The sequence below is a fragment of the Xiphias gladius genome, chromosome 11 (assembly GCF_016859285.1).
Source record: "Xiphias gladius isolate SHS-SW01 ecotype Sanya breed wild chromosome 11, ASM1685928v1, whole genome shotgun sequence".
NCBI lineage: Eukaryota > Metazoa > Chordata > Actinopteri > Istiophoriformes > Xiphiidae > Xiphias > Xiphias gladius.
The window spans coordinates 1,337,694-1,358,923 of record NC_053410.1 but is presented as its reverse complement, the minus strand read 5'-3'; the positions used below and the strand labels follow the sequence as shown (position 1 = coordinate 1,358,923).

The window sequence follows — 21,230 nt, the reverse complement described above, 5'->3', positions numbered from 1 at the left end:
TAAGCTTCACAACAACAACAAAAAAACTTTTCTAAAACTTGTTTTCAGGAACAATTAATTAATAAATCTACCTATTGTTCTCCTGATTCCCCATTTTGTCTTTAAATAGCCAGAAAACGGCGAAAAGTGCATTTCCCCACAGTCCAAGATGACCTCTTTAAATGTTTTGTCCAACCCAAAGCCCAACACCCAAAGACATGCAGTTTACTGTCGCGCGAAAAAAGAGAAGTATCAAATCATCGAGCATTTTTGCCTGCTAAAGAACTTCAGTGATTATTAGATTATAAAAAATAGTTGCCAATTTTCTGACAATCAACTAATCGTTGCGGCTCCAATCAAAACATGCCAGCCCAGAGTCTCTGTGCCTTAATCACTCTCTCCACAAAGAAACAGATCACAGCAGGCTGCTGCGACCTTTTGCATCCTCGTTTGGCCTCCAGCTTCCCGATGCTCTATGACGTGTCTTTAATGAGTTACTGGGACATGAAAAGACGAATGACGTGCAGATTATGTAAATTACCAAACTACAGACTCATGAGAAGCCAGATACTGACAACTACTAGTATCTGTACGTGGTAACGCACCAAAAGAGAAGCTGTAGAAATGAAAGGGTGGAGAACAGAGTAAGGATTGGACAACACACTCAGTGGTTTGCGGTTTGGTTTGGTTTGGTTTGGTGTTGTCTCTCCCTTTGCCCCCGCCCTCGTCTTCAGCATGCTGCGACCCGGTGACCCCTGCCGGCCTGGCGCTGGTCTCCGACGGTCCGACTAACTACCAAATTATTTGTCCAGGGATGTTCTGCAATTACAGGCGCTGGCCCTGGTCAGCGCTTAGAACGGCATGTCGCAATTAGTGGGCGCCAAGAGGGATGGAGGAGGGGGCGGGTAGGACGATGTGCGGCCGGCGTCTGTCACTTTTCATTTGCCCGAGGGGGACAAAGAGGTCCGACCTGTGACCCACTTTTCACACATCTCTGGCTGAAGAGGCAGAGAACAAAGACACACACACAGGACACTGTACAGGCCAGGGAGAGTATATGAGCGGGTGTGTGCATGTGTGTGAAGGAGTACCAAATTAGGGAATGAGTGCATGTATGAGTATGAGTATGAGTATGAGTATGAGTATGAGTGTGTGTGTACACTTGTATGGCTATGCATTGTGAGGACCAGTTTGAGTTTTATACCTTGCAAGTGAGGACATTTAGAGAAAATTAGGACATTTTGTCCGGTCCTCACACCTTTGAAGGGCTTTTTGAGGGTTCAGACTAGGTTTTAGGGTTCAGGTTAGAATCAGAAAGAAAAAAAACAAAAAAACAAAAAAACAGTTTTTTACAAAACAAAAATCACTGCTGCGTTAGGACAACACATGGGGCTGCACAGATGGGGGTGTGTTGCTTCAGTTACAGGTCAAACATTAGCTCCAGGGAGTCCAGTTGGAGTAACAGATCCATGAATCTGAACAGTTTATCAGACACTAAAAAGCTGAACAGCAGTTTGTGTGTTTGGGTTATCTTTTTTTTTTTCCCTATTGTGCACAGGTGACAAAACAAGTTTCCACTCTGGGGATTAATAAAGGTGGTGTTTTTCTTAATAATTCATATCAGGGCCAAATGCAAACAGAACTCGTGATGCAGCACACAACAGCAGAAGTTTTCCATAGAACAGCACAGTGAGGTAAAAGACCATCTAAATCTATTCCGGCAAATGTCCAGCTGCTATCTTGTACAAATGGTCAAGTTTAAGTTAAAAAAAAAAAAAAGAAAAAAAAGAAAATTAATTTATTTACATTTATGTAACATCTTTGTCTGTACGTCCAGGCTGTTAAATAATAACAATAATTTCTAATACAGATAATGAATTAACTAGCTTAACCAATTAAAAAATAATTAATGTAAGTGTTTGTTAAAATTAACACTTGCTCATCATGAGTTGACGATCTTTCTAGTCACTGTAGCAGCAGTAGTGAGTGTTCTCTCAGGTCTGACTGGGCTTAAATAAAACTCCAAAAAAAGTCTCAGTCAAAACAACCCCACTTTTAGTTTGTGCTTTTTTTTGTCTTTTGTTTGTTTTTGTTGTTTTGTTTTTTTTTGTTTGGCAAGAAACTGAATTCAATGCTTCTTTATACATTTTGAGATCTGCAGGTACCCTGTCACAGCTACACATTTTCAAACCCAGGAGTACAGATAAGGAATGTGCATGAAAGAGAGGGAAATACAGAAAGGATTAGGGTGTGTGAGCAGGGCAGTACAGGAGTGAAGGAGTGAGTGTGTGTGTTGTGATACTGTATGTGTGTATGAGTGTGTATAAGAGAGCTAAGGAAACACACACTTGTCTGTGTGTTTTGGCGTCGCTGTGTCGTTAACAAAAAGTGGAAGAATCTTCACCTCGCTGCCACAACAAAACCCGAAGTTTGTTTTTTGGCTCTTCGCTCCATTTAGAGACCGACAACAACAACAGCAACAGCAGCAGCAGCAGCTCGGAGAGATAACACACACAAAGACACATTCAGACAGAGGGAGGGATGGATGGAGGGAGGGAGGGATGGAGGGCAAGATGAGGCAGGCTCAGGAAGGACTGTCTGTTGTGAGCCCCCACGACAGGAAGCATGCCTCCTCCCTCCTCCGATCTTCTTCACACACACCCTTCCTTAATCACCCAACACATCCACTTCCCTTTGAAAACACACAGTAAGATGAGGCACACACGCATGTACAACTCGTGATTGACGCAGGGACTCTGTGTTATCACAACTGACAGCTGAAATACTCAAAAACAAACACAAAAGTCAAAATGAAGGCCGAGAGAATCGTCAGTCAATTAAATCGCACAGAGAAAATAAAATGTCCAAACGAGAAATAAAATGCAGGACATGAGCTTGTACAAGAAAACAACAACAACAAAAAAAAGCCAGATTCTCCAAAAGCTAAACCTTCTAGGTGTCAGGTAACTTTCACTCCTCCTCCTCCTCCTCCTCCTCCTCCTCCTCCTCCTCCTCAGAGTCATGTTCAGACTCGTCCGATCCTTTGGTCTGTTCCCTCAGTCACAACTAACTCCTCCTTCCCCCAGCAGAAGGTAACAGAGAGCGATACAGCGATTTTGTTTTACGCAGATTCCAGTGTCTCACTTCTTCCAACTCATGTTCTTGAATGAATGAATGATTGAATTTATTTGATGATTAAAAAACACCCATAACACTGCACTGCAGTCATTACATATATTGAAAATCACAGAAAAGCCCAAAGGTTTATTTTCAATTTGGTCCTCTAGAATAACACTTAACACACCACAAGATAAAGAACAAAACAACAAGACGGCAAGCGAAGACAATACAATCAACATATTAATAGCAAATAAATAGCAGGCGGAATTGAATATACTGCCTGTTACTTAATAACCACTACTTTAAGGCCACTTTAAAAATTCTCTGTGAAACACTCAATTTCAAATTTGTGGTTAATTTTTCCACCGTACTGTTGAACTGTAGAGAAATGTATTTTTGCCCCATTAGGCTACTGAATCAAAAAAGGTATGAAATTTGCTCATCTTCACACACTGACTGCTAAATTTATGATGTTCATGGTAGGTTAAGTTTTCTGGGACATGAGATCATCCACAGAAGTTATCTCAGGGCACTTTTCATGTAGAACAGGTCTAAACCATAATCTTTATAAAATTTATGAGTTACTGTTCAGATAAAGATTTTACACTTTTACACTTTTACACACACACACACACACACACACACACACACACACACACACACACACACACACACACACACACACACACACACACACACACACACACACACTCACAAAAAACTATGATAATCTTACAAAATATAACAGATTGTTAATGATTAAGCCAGTGTTTTCTAACCTTTTTGACTTTTGATGCTATTACAAAAAAACAAAACAAAAAACAAACTATTTTTTAGTCTCCTTCTTATGTTTCAAATGTCCATTAGTTCTTAGCAGTTCCACCAACTTCCTTTTCTCACATGGTTTCATTTAAGTAACTATTGATAATCATAGAGGTAAAATAATCCGATATTTCAGAAAAAGCAAAGATTGGATTAGCTATTCCATTTACTTCAAAGTTCAAAAATAGAAATTAGACTTTTGTATCAAACCTCTTCTTTCTGTCCCTTAATCATCTGACGCCCCCTCAGGTTTACCTGGTGACCCTCTGGAGGGGCCCGACCCCCGGGTTGGGAACCAGTGGACTGAACTCTCTCCCTGTCCTTGACGTAGCTAAAAGCAGCTCCACCTGGAGCAGCTCCAACAGTAAAACGCAGCTGAAGCCTCCGTGACTCAGGATCAATGATCTGATCGCATCAAAGAGAATCAGAGACCAGTCACAGGACACAGGTCCCTGCACAATGAAGGACTTTTACTTTGATAGTGGAACTAGATGAAGTCCTTTTACCGTGATACTTTGGGTACATTTTACTGATGATACTTCTGTACTTTTACTTAAGTGGGATTTTGAATGCTGGACTTTAGCATCTAAATTCTTCTCCCACCACTGCAGAACAGAAAACTTAGCGCTGACTTAGCGTTCATCATTATGCACTGATTTAACATAATTTTGAAACTTGTGGTAACAATTTTTTGCAACAACTTCTGATAACTGCACTCAGTTATGTTCTGAAAATAACTATCAGCAGTTTTGTCTATGAAATGTCACAAAACAGTAAAAATATGTCTGTCAAAGGTTGAAGGTGACGTCTTCATACGTCTTGTTTTGTCTGACCAACAGTCCAAAAATCAATGATATAACACTGAGAAAATCTTCACAAAGAGGAAGCTGGAACCAGAGATAGAATTTTCCCCTGATAAACACCTTAAAGCTGGAGTTCCGGACTTTGACATATAAATCAACATCCGTTACATTCAATCCCTTGCCAAACGAGTGCACACATGCTGATTAAGCCTATCCGCGCCAGGTAACGTCTGTATTTCGTAGTTTTAAATCTGGTGTCCATGGCGACATTCCGACATTACGTCAAGCAGCAAAGACCGATTTGCCAGTGCGGAAGAAGGGGGAGCAACAGTAGCATCGGAGACGGAGGAGGCAGGCTGCAGCTGGATACTAGGAGTATGGCGGAGCCTATGGCGGTAAAACCTAGGAAAGTTTCTGATGCTCCAGACAAAAAAGAAACTCTGCGTTCGGAGGAAGGATTACAGTCTAAAAGAGAAAGCGATCAGCGGCGAGGACAAACGAAGATTAGCACTGGTGCGGCTCTTTCTCGTCGGTGAGAACCGAAAGCAGAGAAGGGACTGAGGGCAGACACGTATGTTGCTTGATCGCTCTTGTACAGGTTGGTATTTGTAAAATATACTGGAGTGGGCTATGTAGCAATTACATTTACTCTACCTAAATAATGAATTATTGTCTTGGAACGGTGGCGATTCCTCTTCTAAATCAACTAATCAATTAATAAACTAATAAATTCAGCACCAATATGAACAAAGGTTTGATACAAATGAAGGTACAAGTGGATGTACATACAAAAGGTGCTCAATATTAATAAAGGTTTGATATAAATCAGCTCTCACTCACAGAGACTTTCCCTCATGCCAGTCTGATGTGTACTGGCTGCTTCGGGACTCAAACCTCCATCCTTTCCCTTCAAAGACCACCTGTGTCCAATGGTCCTTCCTGTCATGCCTCCCTCCTCCTCTAGCCGTCTCCTCAGTTAACGGGGGTTAATGTAGTGTAGCTGCTCTGGCTAGCTGGACATGACATCAGAGCCTTGGAGGAGGGACATTCAGCGCGAGGGGAATGAGAGGAGGTATTGTTAGCGGTCCCACCTGTAAAGGGTAACCCGCCCTTATAGGGAACCGCTGAGCCATACCCGCCCGCCACCCCCCCCCACACCTCTCTAGGGAAATTTGGTGGGATTGAAACCCAAGCAGTTGGTCAAGACTCGTAGAAGGAACAGAGCCCTTTCAAGGCTTTTATGGACGCTTTCTGCTTCTGGGTATAATAACTTTTCATTTGACTGGAGACATAACCGGCTATAAAAACTATTATGTAAAATTATATTACATTGCCATGGCTGGTGGCTCCTACAACAGTCTGCATGAGGAGTTCAATTAAGGGAACACACTATGTTATGTTGTTATTACTTTTATTATTACAAGGATTAGTCTCCTTTCTAACTACAGCCCATGGGTTTGTTTTGGATTTGTTTTGGCCACTTTAATGCAGAGCAAGGCATTAACACTGCAAGGGTTAGAGGTTCAATTCCCAGAAGGGCTATCATTAGCTATTCTTCAATACTGTTGCCAGGAAAAAAATGTAACTGGTTTGATACATGACCAAAAAAAAAAACAAAAAAAACAAAGATTTTTTGGGAACTTTCAACCACCAAGTGAGTTTAGAGACTTTAGAAACCTTTTTTTTTTTTTTTTGGGTCAAACTACTATTTTCAAGGTCAAGAAAGAAGTTTGATGGAGAGTTGAGACAATTTTCTGATTGACGGTAAATGAATCAGCAGCTATTTTGATAACTGATTAATCAGTTCAGTCATTTATCAAGCAAAAAGGGCAAACATCTGATGGTTACAGCTTCTCAGGTGTCAAGATTTGCTGATTTTCTTTGAATTTATTTGGCAAAAAAAGACAAAACAAGACATGCAGAGGTCACCGTAGTTATGGTTTGACTATTTTTGCACATTTTATAAACAATTAATCAGGAAATTGTTTTAACGAGGTAGGTCAAAAAATTACGTATGGCTGGACTCGCCCTGTATCCGTTTGCTTCTCTCCTACTCTCTGATCTCACATAAACTGTAATTTAATACAGCTGAATTCCCAATAAAGCTTCTCTCATTTAAGTTTTTCTGTTTTCAGACGACGGAACACGTTAACCAGCGGTCACTTCCAAGACGTTTCCAAGCTGCTGATCTGCTGCTAAAATCCTGATTTTATAACCGTGACATCATTCGACAGGATCAACATGAGTTAAAGAAACCAGCTGCGCTGTGACTTCGGCTCTATTTACCTGTAAAATGATCATTCAGAGAGAAAGTTAGAGGCTCATTCAGGTCTGTGTCAGCTGCCGTGTGGTCAGTTGAATGAAAGACAGAGAGGTGTTGTCTGTAGAGGGAAAGCCTGACTTTTCGCTCACGGGGCAACATTAGCGACTCCCTTCTACAGAAAGCAGCTAAGGTTTGTCCAAAAAGTCGTTAGATTTGTCGCTAGGTGCCTGTATGAAGAAACGTCACTAAAGGATCTGAAAAGTCAGTATATATGGCGACAAACGCCCTAAGTTGGCAACGCTGCCTGTCAGTCAGTCAGTGGGATATTTCCGTTTTTAGGGCTGGCTCCGCTGTTGCAGTCCAGCCAAAAGTTAGTTGCAGTACTTTTATGCTACTTTTTACCTTTATCAACACCTTACATTTGTGTGCATCGGCTTTTGTTTTTCCCCAGTGTTCCTTCTATTTGAGAAATAAAACTTCTTAAAGCAAAATGTCACACAAGCACTTTTTGCTTAAATACGGTGTAAAATGAGCAAAATGTTTAGTAAACAAGACTAAAGCTGTCTGTATGCTCCAAACACAGTGCAGCCAAGTTGAAAGTACACTTCTAAATTAAAGGTAAAATCACAGCTCAGCAAAAACCTAAATTTCATTTACTCTTTAGGAATCTGATCAAGTATTCAGTGCAAACTTCCAGCATTTGACCGAGTGTACGCTTGCTGCTACAGACAAAATTTGTTTGGTAGTTTAAAAAATTTTGAGGAATTTTAACAACCTCTAATTCTAACTGGGCTCTCTTACAGTAAATATGTCTTCTTTTACTATGAAGGGCTTTCAGAAACTAAAAAACACCAACATACGCTGCAAAATTCCTTACACTCCTCCACATGACTGATCCCCAAGGCGTCAAAGAACTAAGTACTACTTAAACCTATGATGTCTCGAGACAATACTCCAAAGCCAGTATCTTTTGGAAAAGGTTATACAATATAAAAATGTTGTACAGCTGTTCTGCAGAGAACCTCTCTGTGCTGCAGCACAGATGCAGGTCCGGCTCCTCATGTCCACATCTGATTTATTAACTTTTCAGCTCCTAGAAGAACTGTTAAAACGCTGTAAATTGACACTGGACCTAGCTCGGGAGGGGGTAGTGGGAGAGGTGCAGACATTAATAATCCACCCCTAATACTTTCCCCCATCTCCTCAACCCTAGATGGACTGCAGCATCAGGGGCCAGACATCAACAATCAGGCCTTAATGTGTCTCCTGTTCCTGCTCTGGAAGGATGGCGGCAGACTAAATAAACCATGCAGAGGCCTGATTGGAAGACCGGCAGAGACCAACAGCTCCTGAGCTCAACAAATAAATGCTGTAATGAGGGAGATTGGGATCGGTGCTGATGGTGGTGGAGAATATTACCGGGGTAGCTGGGATGGACTGTTTGCCTTTCTGTTTGTTTTTATATATTACTGTTTCATCCCCAGCTTCATCTGTCTCGTTATGAACATATTTGGCCTGTGACTGCTTTGAGTGAATCTGATTTCAATTTACGGATGAATCATTTAGTGGATAAAATGTAAGAAAATAGTGCAAAAAGGTCCAAAACAGTCTCCCAGAGCTCAAAGCGACGTCTTCAAACATCTTTTTGTCCAGCCATCGGGATAAAACCCAAAGATCTTCTGTTTGCAATGATATAAAAAAGAAAACTACAGCAAATCCTCACATTTGAGAAGCTACAATGAACAAACGATTGGCATTTTTGTATGAAAAATAACTAATACAATTATTCAATAATCAAAATAGTTGCCACTTAATTTTCTATTATTGTCATAAACAGTAATAAATATTTTTCTAAATCAAATGGAGAAATTGTTAATAGATGACTTAGATTATCACCCAGTCTTAATGATGAAGTTTGCTCAGGTAACGTGGTGAACAAACTTACTTGCTAATGAAGACTGTGTGATACGGTCAAAACCCCCAAGTATGTGGGTAAGTGGACCTTGAGTGGCTTAATGAGCTATTCTTTCCCATTTTTTTTAACGTTACTTTTGTGCGCTATGGTGATTCTACACTTTACCTCCAAGGAAATCACTGACAACCAGTGAGCTTGAGGGGGAGGATTGATGACTGCTTAACAAACTGGATTAGCTGTTGAGGTAGAGCAGGGGTTTGTTGATTGTTCATATTAAAGGATTTTTCTTCCTTCTTCTTGAGGGATAATCATGTTCTGGAGAAGTTTTGGAGAGTTTTGGAGAAATCTTAACATTTCTATAGAGTTAGTCAGTTAGCTGTGGGCTACAACTACTACAACTAAAACCTTTTTCTTTTTGCTTATTTTTCTTTACGTTGTGGCAGACTGGCACTATTAAAGTAAGCATGCCGTATTAGCTATTAGCAGTTCTTTTTTGCAGTGTACCCACTGATCAGTGAATTACTTTGATACTGAAGAAAAATTAAAAACATGACAATGCTCAGGCAAGTTCTGCATTATAAGGAGCGTATTTTTTTCCTATTATTCCTAAGCAGTTTTATGGACCTTTATTATGTGTATCATGTCTGCGTGTTCAGATTTCACTGAGTTAGGACTCTGAGAAGGAGCACGAGTTTTTGATGTAATTGCAGCAACTTAAAAACAGTGTGGCAATCTCTGAGTTAAAGCAATCTGAAGGAAGAAAAGGCCTCCGAAGCGGCAGACATGAGCAATCCATCAAACTACACACACATTTATTAATTTGTGCACATTAATGAGGTAAACCCGTAATGTAGTCATCAAATAAGGCAGACCACAACTGAGTGAGAGTCTAAAACACACACATCCTATGATGCATGTTATTGGACGCCTCCAGCCCAAACTTGGCCAGCATAGTGTAGCATAATAAAAACCATCTCCAGTTCAGGAGACTGTTATTTCGCTTGAATGAGGAATCTGAAAATGTCTTTTAGAATAAAATCTGTATACTGTTTCGACTGTTCTCTTTTTCCTGGTCTCCATCTGTCTCTCCACCACATCACCTTTCCTTTCCAGAATCTTATTTCCTCTTTTTCTCTCTTTATTTAAAATTAGTTCTTTCCCCTTCATTTCTGTCTCTTATGTTCTCTCTCCGTCCCGCTTTCACTCCTTTCCTTTTCTTCCTCAACTTGCCTCCTCTTTCTTCCTTCATTCTCCATTACTTCCTCCCTCTCCCCCTTCCCCAGTCTTCCATCTCCCTTATTTCACTCCCTCCTGCTCCTCTTCTCTCCCTGCTGCTTCTCATTTCTCCTCTCCTCTCCCTCCATCTTGGCCCCGTTTCCCGTCCCCTCCAGGGGCCCCTCCTTGCAGGCGGGCCTCTGGGTGCTGCAGCAGCCTCCCGTTGGTGTCGGCGCCCTGCCCGACATGCCTTTCAGGGCCTGGGAGACTGCAGGCCAGACTTTCTGGCTCCACTGCCATTGTTTGCTTGGCTGCTCTGCACCTCATCCCCAGCGCAGGATTAGCATAAGAATACCCAGAATACCCCGAGCCACGGTGAGCCGCGCTGCGGGCCTCTTCCTCCCTGCATCTTCTGCCTCTGTTTATCCTTCATACTAATCTTCCTCTCCTCCATCATCGTCCTTTATCTAATCCCTAAATTTATCTCAAATGCCCTTCTTCTACAGTGGACTTTGCTAATGACACAACATTTAGAAGATTATTTTTTAAACCACCCTAAAGCAACAGAAAAGTAGGAACGTCTTGGTTTGGCATGAACCCACAACTGAGAGTTTCTTAATTCATCCATTAGATTATAGGTAACTACTGACTTCAAATATTCTCTTTGGTAGAAATTACGACCTGTATGATGGAATAAATTCAAATTCAAAACTTGTGTTTTTAATGGTCTGAAGACACCAGTTCTTGTAACTTGTGATGTTTTTGACATTTTATAGGTAATATTAACAAAAAATTATTAATACATTAAATTAAACAGAAAAGGAATCTATTATGAATTATTTAGATAAAAGACACAAAACAATCATTTAAGGAAAAAAAAAATCCCAAATTCTCTGTTGGACTGTTGGTCGGACCTGGAAAAATGAAAAAAAAAATAATCGTTTGTTTCAGCCCTAGTTATGACTCTCATTAATTTAAATTAAATTAAATTAGTCAAGCCACACAGGCTCATAGCACCACACCTGTTTTGGTTCTGGTGATCTCAGAGGGAGTTGAACCCCAACCCCTGGCAGTATTTGAGCCTTGTTTTAGCTGTTTAGCTGAACACACACACACAATCTAATTTTGTTTATTTGTGTGTGTAAGAGAGAGTGGGCAGAAGTGAAGTCTAATTTCATTAGAGGCCAACAGAAGATCTGCTGAGCAGCTGCAGCTCCAAACTGGAGGAGGAAGATTTACTTAAACAATTTTCCCTCCTCATTTCTTGTGGTACAGCAGCACAGATTACTCAGCATCTACAGGGGCATTACAAGTTTAAGGTCCGACACGTAAAGTGAACATGAATGACACACAATATCAGCTAGTTTATGTCAATATGAACCAATTACTGATTGTGAATAAGCTATCAATATTGGTACTGATGCTGTAAGACTCAAACCTGCACCCTTCCTGGTTCAGAAATGCTCGGCCCCACTGCGGACTCTACATAGACAAACGGACTGGTCACAAAGTAATAAAAGTAATAAAGCAGTGTGATGTGTTTCAGACCCCGAAGGTGTTTTTAATCTCTCTAATCACCATAGAAACAGGTCTATCCATCACTGGCACAGTGTCGCCTTTGTCCTACAGCCGAGTCATAAAACAAATACACTCAGACCATAAAAACAACATTATGATCATAAATCAAACTGATGAGTGGAGTGGACACTGAGGAGTTCCCAACACAACCTTCCCAGTCAAACCAGTTACGTCCTGCTGCTGCTGCGGATACCTAAAACCACTCTCTACTTCATCAATTTGAAAAATTTAAGGAGGAGGTCAGAAGGATAATCCTGTCATAAAACAAATGTGGGGCTGAAACTAATTCAAATGGCTTTTTAGGCAAAAAATGTAAACCTAAAATAGATTTAATGTACTTTCCCATACAACAAAGAAAAGCTACTAACATTACGCACGCACGCACGCACACACACACACACACACACCAACCAGTGTCATTGACTGTTCTATTATTTGTCCTTAAATGCTAAATTAATTTCAAAAATTCGTTTTTGCACATTTTAAACATCAAAATCCTACATTTTCTCTCACTGATACATGTCAGAGATAGTTTTGCTTTTGCCGTTTTTGCACTTAAAAACACCTGATTATACATTTTGGAGGTTATCCAACTAGTTTGTGTCTACTGGCGTCCCCCTCCAAAGGTAAGCCCCTCCTGACGGAACATCCTGGTTCATACTGAAATATTTAAAACCAAGAACAAAATGAGCATCTTAAAGCCTTTTAACAGTAACTTTAGGACGAAAATAAACATTTAATGTAATATCTTCTTCTGCTTCTAAATCTGCTTCTTTTTCACCTAAAGTCGCAGCAAAAGATTAATTGATTAACAATTGGTCTGTTCTGTTTTGTTTTTCTGTCATCGTTCACACTCTAAAATGTAAGCAAAACAGCAACATAATGGAAAAAAAAGTAAATTTTTAAAAAAGTTGAAAAGCCCATCATAATCTTCAGACAGTATTGTGCTTGATAGTTAACTAACTAATAAACAATTAACCAATCATAAAACATGGGCTTGCAACTATTGATTGTTTTCATTATTGACTGATCTGATGACGATTTCTAAATTAAATTGATTAGTTATTTGGTCCATCACAGTTTCCCGGACCCAAAAGTTAAGTCTTCTGATGGCCTCAGTCCAGATCAACAGTCCAAAACCCCAAAAATATTCAGGTTTCAATGATCTAAAAACAGAGAAAAACTGGAATTCCTTTCACTTAAGGAGCAGGATCAAGCAACTTTATGCATTTTAGCTTTATAAATGACTCCAGCAATTAATCGATTGTCAATACAGCTGCCGATTAATCTTCTGTTAACTAAGTAATCAACTACTACAACTGGTTTCAGCCCCGTGTTCAAAATCTTCTGCCTCAGTAAGCTGATCTTTGCTGCTTATCAATACCAGCCCCCTCCTCCTCCATTCACTCCATACCACTCCATTTCCCCTTCCCCCTTCCTGCTGCAACCGTTGCTGGAATCTTGGAACCAGGTAATGGAAAATACACCCCAACACACACACACACTCACACACTCTCACACTCCAGGAAACCACAGCTCTGATAGCGTCCTCCATGCAGACAGACTGTGAGAACAACAGCTACAATCCGACGACTTAGTCTCGTCCTCCTCTCACTCGGCTGGTCCAGTTCCCGCCCTCATGTGCTGTCAGTCATTTTAAACCAACCATCCTCTTTCCTGAGTCTGAGGTCAGCAGAGTCTGCACAGCCTCCAGAGCCAATCAGACTCTGATGCTGAAAGTTTCTTTCTAGTGGATTCTCTGTTTAGAAAATGTCATGTTCTGCCTCAGCTACTGCAGCAGCTGCCAGCAGGCTGCACTGGTCTGATCCCAGTATGAGGGGGTGGAAACTGGAGAGACTGGAGCTCAGTCAACTTTCCCCGTAGACATAAAAAAATAAAATAAAAATATAACTAATTGTAGCAGACAGAATATTGGCCCCGTGCAACAGTGTGTATATGAGTGTGCATGTGTGTGGGTGGTCTGGTCAGAGGCCGGACTCCGTGAAAGGAGGCCGGATGGTTTTATCCACCGTGTTGCCTTGGAAACTACAGCCAGGCCACAGAGTCGTGCATGGATCATACTACAATATAGGTGGTCCTGTTTGTTTGTCTGAGCATGTTTTCGTGAGCTTGTGCACTTGTATATACTCGTGTGTAAAGAAGAAACAGAAAAACACAGAAAGAAGAATAAACTTGTGCATAAGCACAGAAAGTTATGGATGAACAAAAGGGTTTAAAAAAAAAAAAGGGAACAAGCTACACAAAAGCAGAAAGGAACTGAAAGCCGGAAACACAGAGAGAAAGCTTCTAACTACAAATGGAGGAATCATTGTCTGTCTGTCAAGAAAACTGAGGGACAACCACTCATCCAATCGATTTCAAACTTCAAGTGTAAATTGCTGAGGACCCAAGGAAGTGCAGTGTCGACTGAAAGTTTTTGGATGAGTGGTTGGCGGTTCCCGAAAAACATAGAAAGAGCAACATTAAAGGACAGTCGGTCAGAGCTGGGGTGATCAAAGATGGCTGCGCCCTGTCAAAGCATGGATTCCCCAGAAAACAAGCGGCAGCTACGAAGCCTCGCACAGGAGCATCCAGAGTGTGGGACTGTTTTAGACAGAAGCTCCGTGGACTGGAGATGGCTCATCACAGCAGAACTACTGCTACGCACGGTCACTTGAAGCGAAAGCATCCCAGAGCGCTTTGTTTAAGACGCAGCGACAGCAAGACAGCACCGTTGTGTTTACTTTTTATCCCCCCGCACAAGCATGATAGATCAGGATTATTAACAGGTGGAACAGGTCACTTATGCACATTTCAACAGACATACCATATAAACTCATTCACAAACAAAGCCACTCAAATTACGAAAGTTGGCTTTGTCCACGACGTCTGAAAATTTAAAAAAGCCCATAGAGAGATATTGCGAGCGCATCAAACCTCTTGGGCGACTTGGTTTGTCTGGAACACGCCAAGGATTAAACCCAGTCTGTATCGTTTTAATTTCTTCTTCTTTTAATTTCTGGAAGACAAGACACAGGAAGTGCATTGCTGCCTCCCGCCGGTTAAAAACAACACCGCACTTGGTCTTTGCAGACAGAATTGATGTAACGTGTTTATTTGTATATAGAATGTGGGAGAGGTGAAATTCGATCAAAAGCGGTCACTTGAGACGCATTTTAGCGAATTTTAAGTGACGTACTTAGAGCTATACACGTGTGATCAGATCACCCAAGACGCATGTTTATGCCAGGTCTGTACAGAGCCTCTGTGTCCCAGCAACCCTCCTAAATTTGTGGTCCAGTATTTTCTGATGAGGTATCTGACAAATACGGTCAGTTGTTAATAATAATAAAAATAATAATAATAATAATAATAATAACATAACAGCAGTGACGTGGAAATTTGATGATGATGGTTAGATGATCGAATGATATATTGTACTATCAATGAGGTAACAAGCATGTTCTGAAGGGCTCTGCTCTAGAGAGGCAAAGGGAGAAACAGACAGTGCTAAAGCTCTCTGTGGACCTGGTAATCCATCGGGTAAAGGCTCTGAAATCAACTTATTTTCCGTGTTTCAACGTCCAGATGTTTCACGCTGACGTGCTCAAAATTTCCACCTAAACTAGTCGAGGAGTCTGAAAGGAAAGAGATGAGTGGCAACTTCAGATATGAAGAATGGCATCTGATGTAAGACCACAAGAAGAGGGGTGTGTTTTATTGAGTGTGTATGTGTGTTACAGCCCAGGCCACAGGCAGTGTGTTTATGCGAGTCTGCCCTGGGTCAAAACTTTGATAACTTATGACTTCAGTCTAACTTCTAAAAGCAGAAAAACAGCTTGATTTAAGTCAGAACAGTTACAGCGTGTGTCTGTCAGATCAGAGGGGTCCTTTAGTGATTTAGGATTTAAATCCACTAAAGCTGAGGGACACACAACACAGATTGAAAAAAGGGATGGGGAGAACTGAAGCAGCAGAAGCTCAGATATCCTGACTTTTAGGCTCTAGCGTGGGTCAAACTCCGAAAACACTGCATCCTACATTTCCCATAATGCAACCAGACAGCATAGGATAGGATTTAATCACCTCAGATACTGGATTCCCAAGTTCTTTAGTTCTATCTGGTTGCTTCCTGCAGACTTTGGCTCCAAACACTGACATCCAGAAATGTTCACCTCGTTTTTTCAGTGAGCTTCTTAATTTCTGGTAATTTTCAAAACTTGAACAGAAGATGAAGTAGTTAAGTTGTGACTGAAAGCTAAACCACAGTGACTCATAAACCAGTCACAGGAGTGTCTGAGGAATTCAAGGTCCGACTGCAGAGTCTCTGATAAACAGCAGAATCCAAACACTGCCGACCACTGGGGGAGTATTCACTGAGCTCTACAGATAACATCAACAGCAAAACACTCAACCTTACATGCTTGTTTCTACATATTAATCACTTCACAGAGGATTTTCTGCTTTGAATGCTGTTGCTCATCTCTCTTTAACTACATCAAAAGTTTGCATAAATGCTTCAGACAATGAATTAATAAACATATGACCAGTTAGCAACCAGCCCACCTTATCAGTGTGAAAAACAGGGATCTACAGTTTAAAAAAAAAAAAAATATTACAATTTAGCTGAATTTTAGACCAAATTCAATTGTGAATATAAACAAGGATCCCCTATTCTTTATAAATTTACTGAGCAAAATTTGTTTTGAAGAGTTTGTTTTACGTTCTTTGTGGTGCACAGGACTTCAATGAATATCTAGTTATTTTTAAGTAGGATTTGGGGATATGAGGATGATATATACCATGAGATTTTGCTATGCTCTTTATACCCTGGTAACTGACTGGTAATAATTCCTTTTTATAAGGCATCGTGCAAAACTTTCAGCCAGTTTACATGTTCAGGTTCTTCTCCATCATCAGTCCCATCAGGAGGCGTCTGATCGTCCCAAATTCATTCTGCAGCAGGACAACGAGCCCAAACACACAGCCAGGATCATAAATAACTTATGCAAATTATTGTATGGTTTTTTGCATTAATGTCATGAACTATTCTGATTGGTCAGGAATTTAATTCATTGGTATAATCATTAACAGACATTTCTGTTTTGTTTTTTTTTTCAGCTGTGATCCTTTAGGCTCTTTAATTTTCTGCGGATACTTTGTATAGTTTCCAGTCTGAAATGATCTGTAGTTAAAAACACAGTGTAGTCAAACCCCCTCAGTATGCCAGGTTGCACTGTAAGACGATCCAGGCCGATCTGATCTGAGCCGGGCTGCCGTGTGTGAGTGAAGTGTGCTGGGTGGCGGGGGCGGGGCTGCTGGGGGACATATGGGAGTGATTTTGTGCTGCAGACTGGCCGGCTCTGTTTGAAGGTCTGGAACAAAGGCCTCAATCTGCTTCAATTCAACATACAGTCGGGTACTTCTAGAAAACTCATCAACTATGTTGAACTGCTCAGGAAAGACTGATTTCATCACAGCTGATAGACAGGACCTGCAAATGTCATCACAAGTTAGATTTTACCTTTTGAAAAACTCCTGAAATTAAAATTTAAAAAAAAAAAAAAAAAAAAAACAACCTGTAAATGAAAGTAACAGAAGGCCAAGAAACCTTAGACATTTTCAGACTTTCACGATTTTAAAAAGCCCAAAAATGTTTAGTTTCTAATGACACATGATGAAGAAAAGCAGCAAATCTTTTCATTTGAGAGGCTCCGATCAGAGAATATTTGGCATTGTTTCACTTTTTTGCTTGTAAAGTCACTGCAACACTGGTTCTGAACCGGAAAACAATCCACAGCTGAGTTTCAAAGCCTCAACAGTGAACTGGGAGGAAACTTTTAAGGGACGCAGTATCTATCTTCAGCTCTTAAACATTCAGAAAACTAAGCTGTAAAGCTGAAAATGACCTTGAAAAGAATTCCCACTTTAATGATGATAAACTGATGAGCACTTTACTATAAATGTTCCCGTTCTGAATTTGGACAACCCTCATCAGCACAATCACCCTATTAGGTTACAGCAACAGGGTCACATAGCTGACACGTGTAGGACTAAACAAAAAACAAATGCAGCAAATGAAAAAATGAGCAACCGTGAGGAAAGTAAATCATCCACACAACACGAGAAAAAAATGGTTCCAACTTCTAAAGCTGGATAAACAGCAGAGTGAAATCTGTTGTAAAATACAAAGCGACGTGTGCCGATGAAGAAACACAACAAACACAACAAACCTTCTCTAACATGAGAGGAGGTGACGTTACCGTCCCAACCAAGTAAACAGAGAGACAGAGTCTACGCTCCCAGACTGCAGCTCTGGCAGACAGGCTCCATAACGACCCTCTGTGGTAACATTAGTTCAGAAACCAGCACCAGTCGCTCCTGTCTGACCTTTCAGTCATCACTGAGTCTTTGACAGGAACCAGACCAGTCGCTGTCTGTCACGTTACAAGTCACATTTTTCCCCATTCATATATTTTTATTTTTTCATTATAATTAGCTCATAAATCTAAATACACATGTCAGCATCAGTGTGCAACCGCCAATATGTAAAGCATAGGTTGATCTTTCGTGTGATGGATACTTGAAAGCTTGTTGCTGTTGCCTTGTTGAGGCTTAAATGTTGAACCATGTCGGCTCAGAGAGAATCAAGTTATTGATAAAAAAAAATAAACGAGAGTTTAGAGACATTACAAACCTTTATTTGATTTATTTAGGATTCAGCCCTAAACTGAATATGTCCTCTGAACTTCATATTAAAAAGGTTCCCTGTGGAGTTTTCTTCAAAATTTTTGTTTATATGCAGATTTACTACCCAAAAGACATGAAGGCATTTTCTTCCTCTTTAATTGTATCAAATGTATTTATCCATAATTATCAATATCAATCAATATGTAAAGATAATATTTTTGGCCATGTCACCCAGCCCTACTAAGCAAGGACACACAATCTTTCCTCATATGAAGGCATGACTTCATCTTTCACACGCATACAGACATAAACTCTAACACACATTCCAGACACAGGTGGAGCGTTTTTCTCAAACACTCCATCTGTGATACACACACACACACACACACACACACACACACACACTTTCTCTTTGCAAGGCATAACTTTACCTATATCACACACACACGCACACAGATCCAGACACAGCCTCCAGGCTCCGTGTAATCAGCGCTCTTCCTGCTCTCCTGCACTGTGGTTATTAATCAAACGAGATGACAGCTCAAATGACCCAATCATAGTCTGGATTTAAAACCCAGGAAGCCTCCTGATTGGCCAGTGCTGTATTAAACCCAGGGTCAAAGGTTAATCTCCTCAAAGAGCAGGAGGGGGGAGGGGGGATTGTATAATCAAGTTTTAAGGAGTAATCACCGGTGCCCGTGCACAAAAAAAATTGTTTGTGTGTTTGTGTGTGTGTGTGTGTGTGTGTGAGACACAGGGTAACTCAAAGGCAGCAGAGAGCCAACTAGTAATGTTTTTCATGTGACCATAATAAACATCTTGCAGACGTTACACGCTGACTGCAGGGAACTGAGGCAGAGTGTTTCTCCATACCTGACTGGTGGCTCCATGGTAGAACAGTGTGTGTGTCGGTGCACGGCTCCATGGGAAATGTAGTTTTGAAGCAGAGGAAGCCAGCCAGATCAGACCAACATGACAGCCACCAACCTGAGATACAGAGACAAAGATACAAACATGTTGTAACACCGCAATACTTATCGGACTTTGGGGAGAACATCCATCCAGTACTTAGGCATGACTTTCCAGGACTTTGCTGGAACATTTCCATCGTTATGTTGCCTATCTGAGTGGTCTCTATGCCACTTGGAACAAACACAGCTTCAAGTTCAGATGACAGGAACAGGAAAATCAATTTTGGCATTTTCCTGGAAAAGGACCTACTCCAAACTCCCTAACTGAAACAGAGAGTGAAGTGTGTGGTTAGAATTACTGCTGTCAGGTATCAGGGGGTTAACATTCAATACACACGCATTGAGGTTTAAACCAACTAGCAGTTGTGGCGTTTGCTTTCCATCCCCTGTGGTCGGCTTGTCAATAGCGAGGAATCGCAATAGTGCGGCTCATGATAGCCCTAATTGGAACCTCATTGGCGAGCACTTGAACCACATCAAGGCCTATCAGTGACTCCTTGCACCCTGTCATTTCTCCTTGAATCTTGTTATTTCTCCCTGCAACCTATCACCGTCTTCTCGCATCCTGACGCTGACTCTTTGCATCTATCAGTGATTCCTTGCATCACATCACTGACTAATGCAACCTTTTTTAAGGCTAAAACTCCTTCCAAGATTCTTGGATCTCCTCAAGTCCACCAAAGCCCCCTCAAGGACCAACAGAATCACCTAAAGGACTTGTAGAACCTTTTTCAGGACTCCTGGGCACGAGTCTGCTCCATACTTAGATCAGTGTTGATGTCAGTGTGCCTGTGGCTTGTTGCTGTTTATCAGGAGATAAGTGGAGCAGTGTGGCTGACAGTCGGAGTGTCGTCCTCCTCCCCTCTAACACAGAGGCCGTTTTATTTGACAGCACAGAGCTCCTCAAAGGAGGCTTTATTTAGTCAGGGAGGCAGACGTCAGGAGAGTGAGTTAATATTCACTCTCAGAGAGCAGAGAGTCAAACACCAGCCGGCAGTTTTAGAGTGTGAGCAGAGACACTGCAGACAGAACAGGACGCTGTTCACACAGCAGCTAAACTAACAAACCAAAACTGGAGACTTTAACTCCTAACTAGGGTTGGGCATCGTTTGAATTTTATCAATTCCCTGTTTTGATCCCAAAATGAAAATAAATAAATAAATGAAAGGTCAAATGTTCTGATAACTAAAACATTTTTATTCTGTTAAGTGTTATCTAAACTTTCACAAAGTAAAATAGTATTTACTATTTACAAAATACATACAATAAAACCTGATGTGCATTAAAAAAAAAAAATCTTGAGAATAGATAACTCCAGAGCAGACTGACACACACACACACACACACACACACACACACACACACACACACACACAGGGGAATGTGGTAAAACCACGCATCTGCATGTTTGTGTGGATGTGTGTGTGAAGAAGTGACTAATGGAGAAAGGCAGAGAGCCGGAGAGAACGAGCGCATGCAGTATACAATTAAGTGCCTTTTGACTGAGGGAATATTAAACACAGGCTGCTTGTGTGGACTTGTAGTGATACGAGTATTAAAGTAAAGCACTTGGACAAAGATGGAGGGTGGACAGCTGCAGAGATGGATTTATTTTCGGAGGCTAAATACAGTTAACAAAGACAGATGTTTCAAAAGAGTGTCTTCAGCCCAAGCTGGAACCTAAATACGACCGCAGTCACTCTGCATTCGGTCCTCCCTTCCTTTCCTCCCTTTCTGTTCTTCTTCTACTTCTTTCCCTCTCTCTTTTACCTTCTCCCTCTCTCCCTTCTCTCTCTTGCCGTCCATCTTTCACACTGTTGTGACGCTAGCCATACATGCTAGCTCTTATCTAAAATGGTCATGCTGTTGCGTCA

General features: G+C 41.1%; 1 protein-coding gene across 3 annotated transcripts in view; it reads right to left on the bottom strand.

Moving 5' to 3' along the window:
• The window catches only part of bmpr1aa (bone morphogenetic protein receptor, type IAa), a 69,626-nt gene that overhangs the window by 24,830 nt on the left and 23,566 nt on the right, over window positions 1-21,230 (bottom strand). For 2 of the 3 annotated variants that reach the window (XM_040140209.1, XM_040140208.1), the window contains exon 2: window positions 19,259-19,372. The exons of the other annotated variant lie outside the window; for it this stretch is intronic. The gene's annotated coding sequence lies outside the window, so the exon portion shown is untranslated. The remainder of the gene's footprint in view (window positions 1-19,258; window positions 19,373-21,230) is intronic. 3 annotated transcript variants of the gene reach the window in all.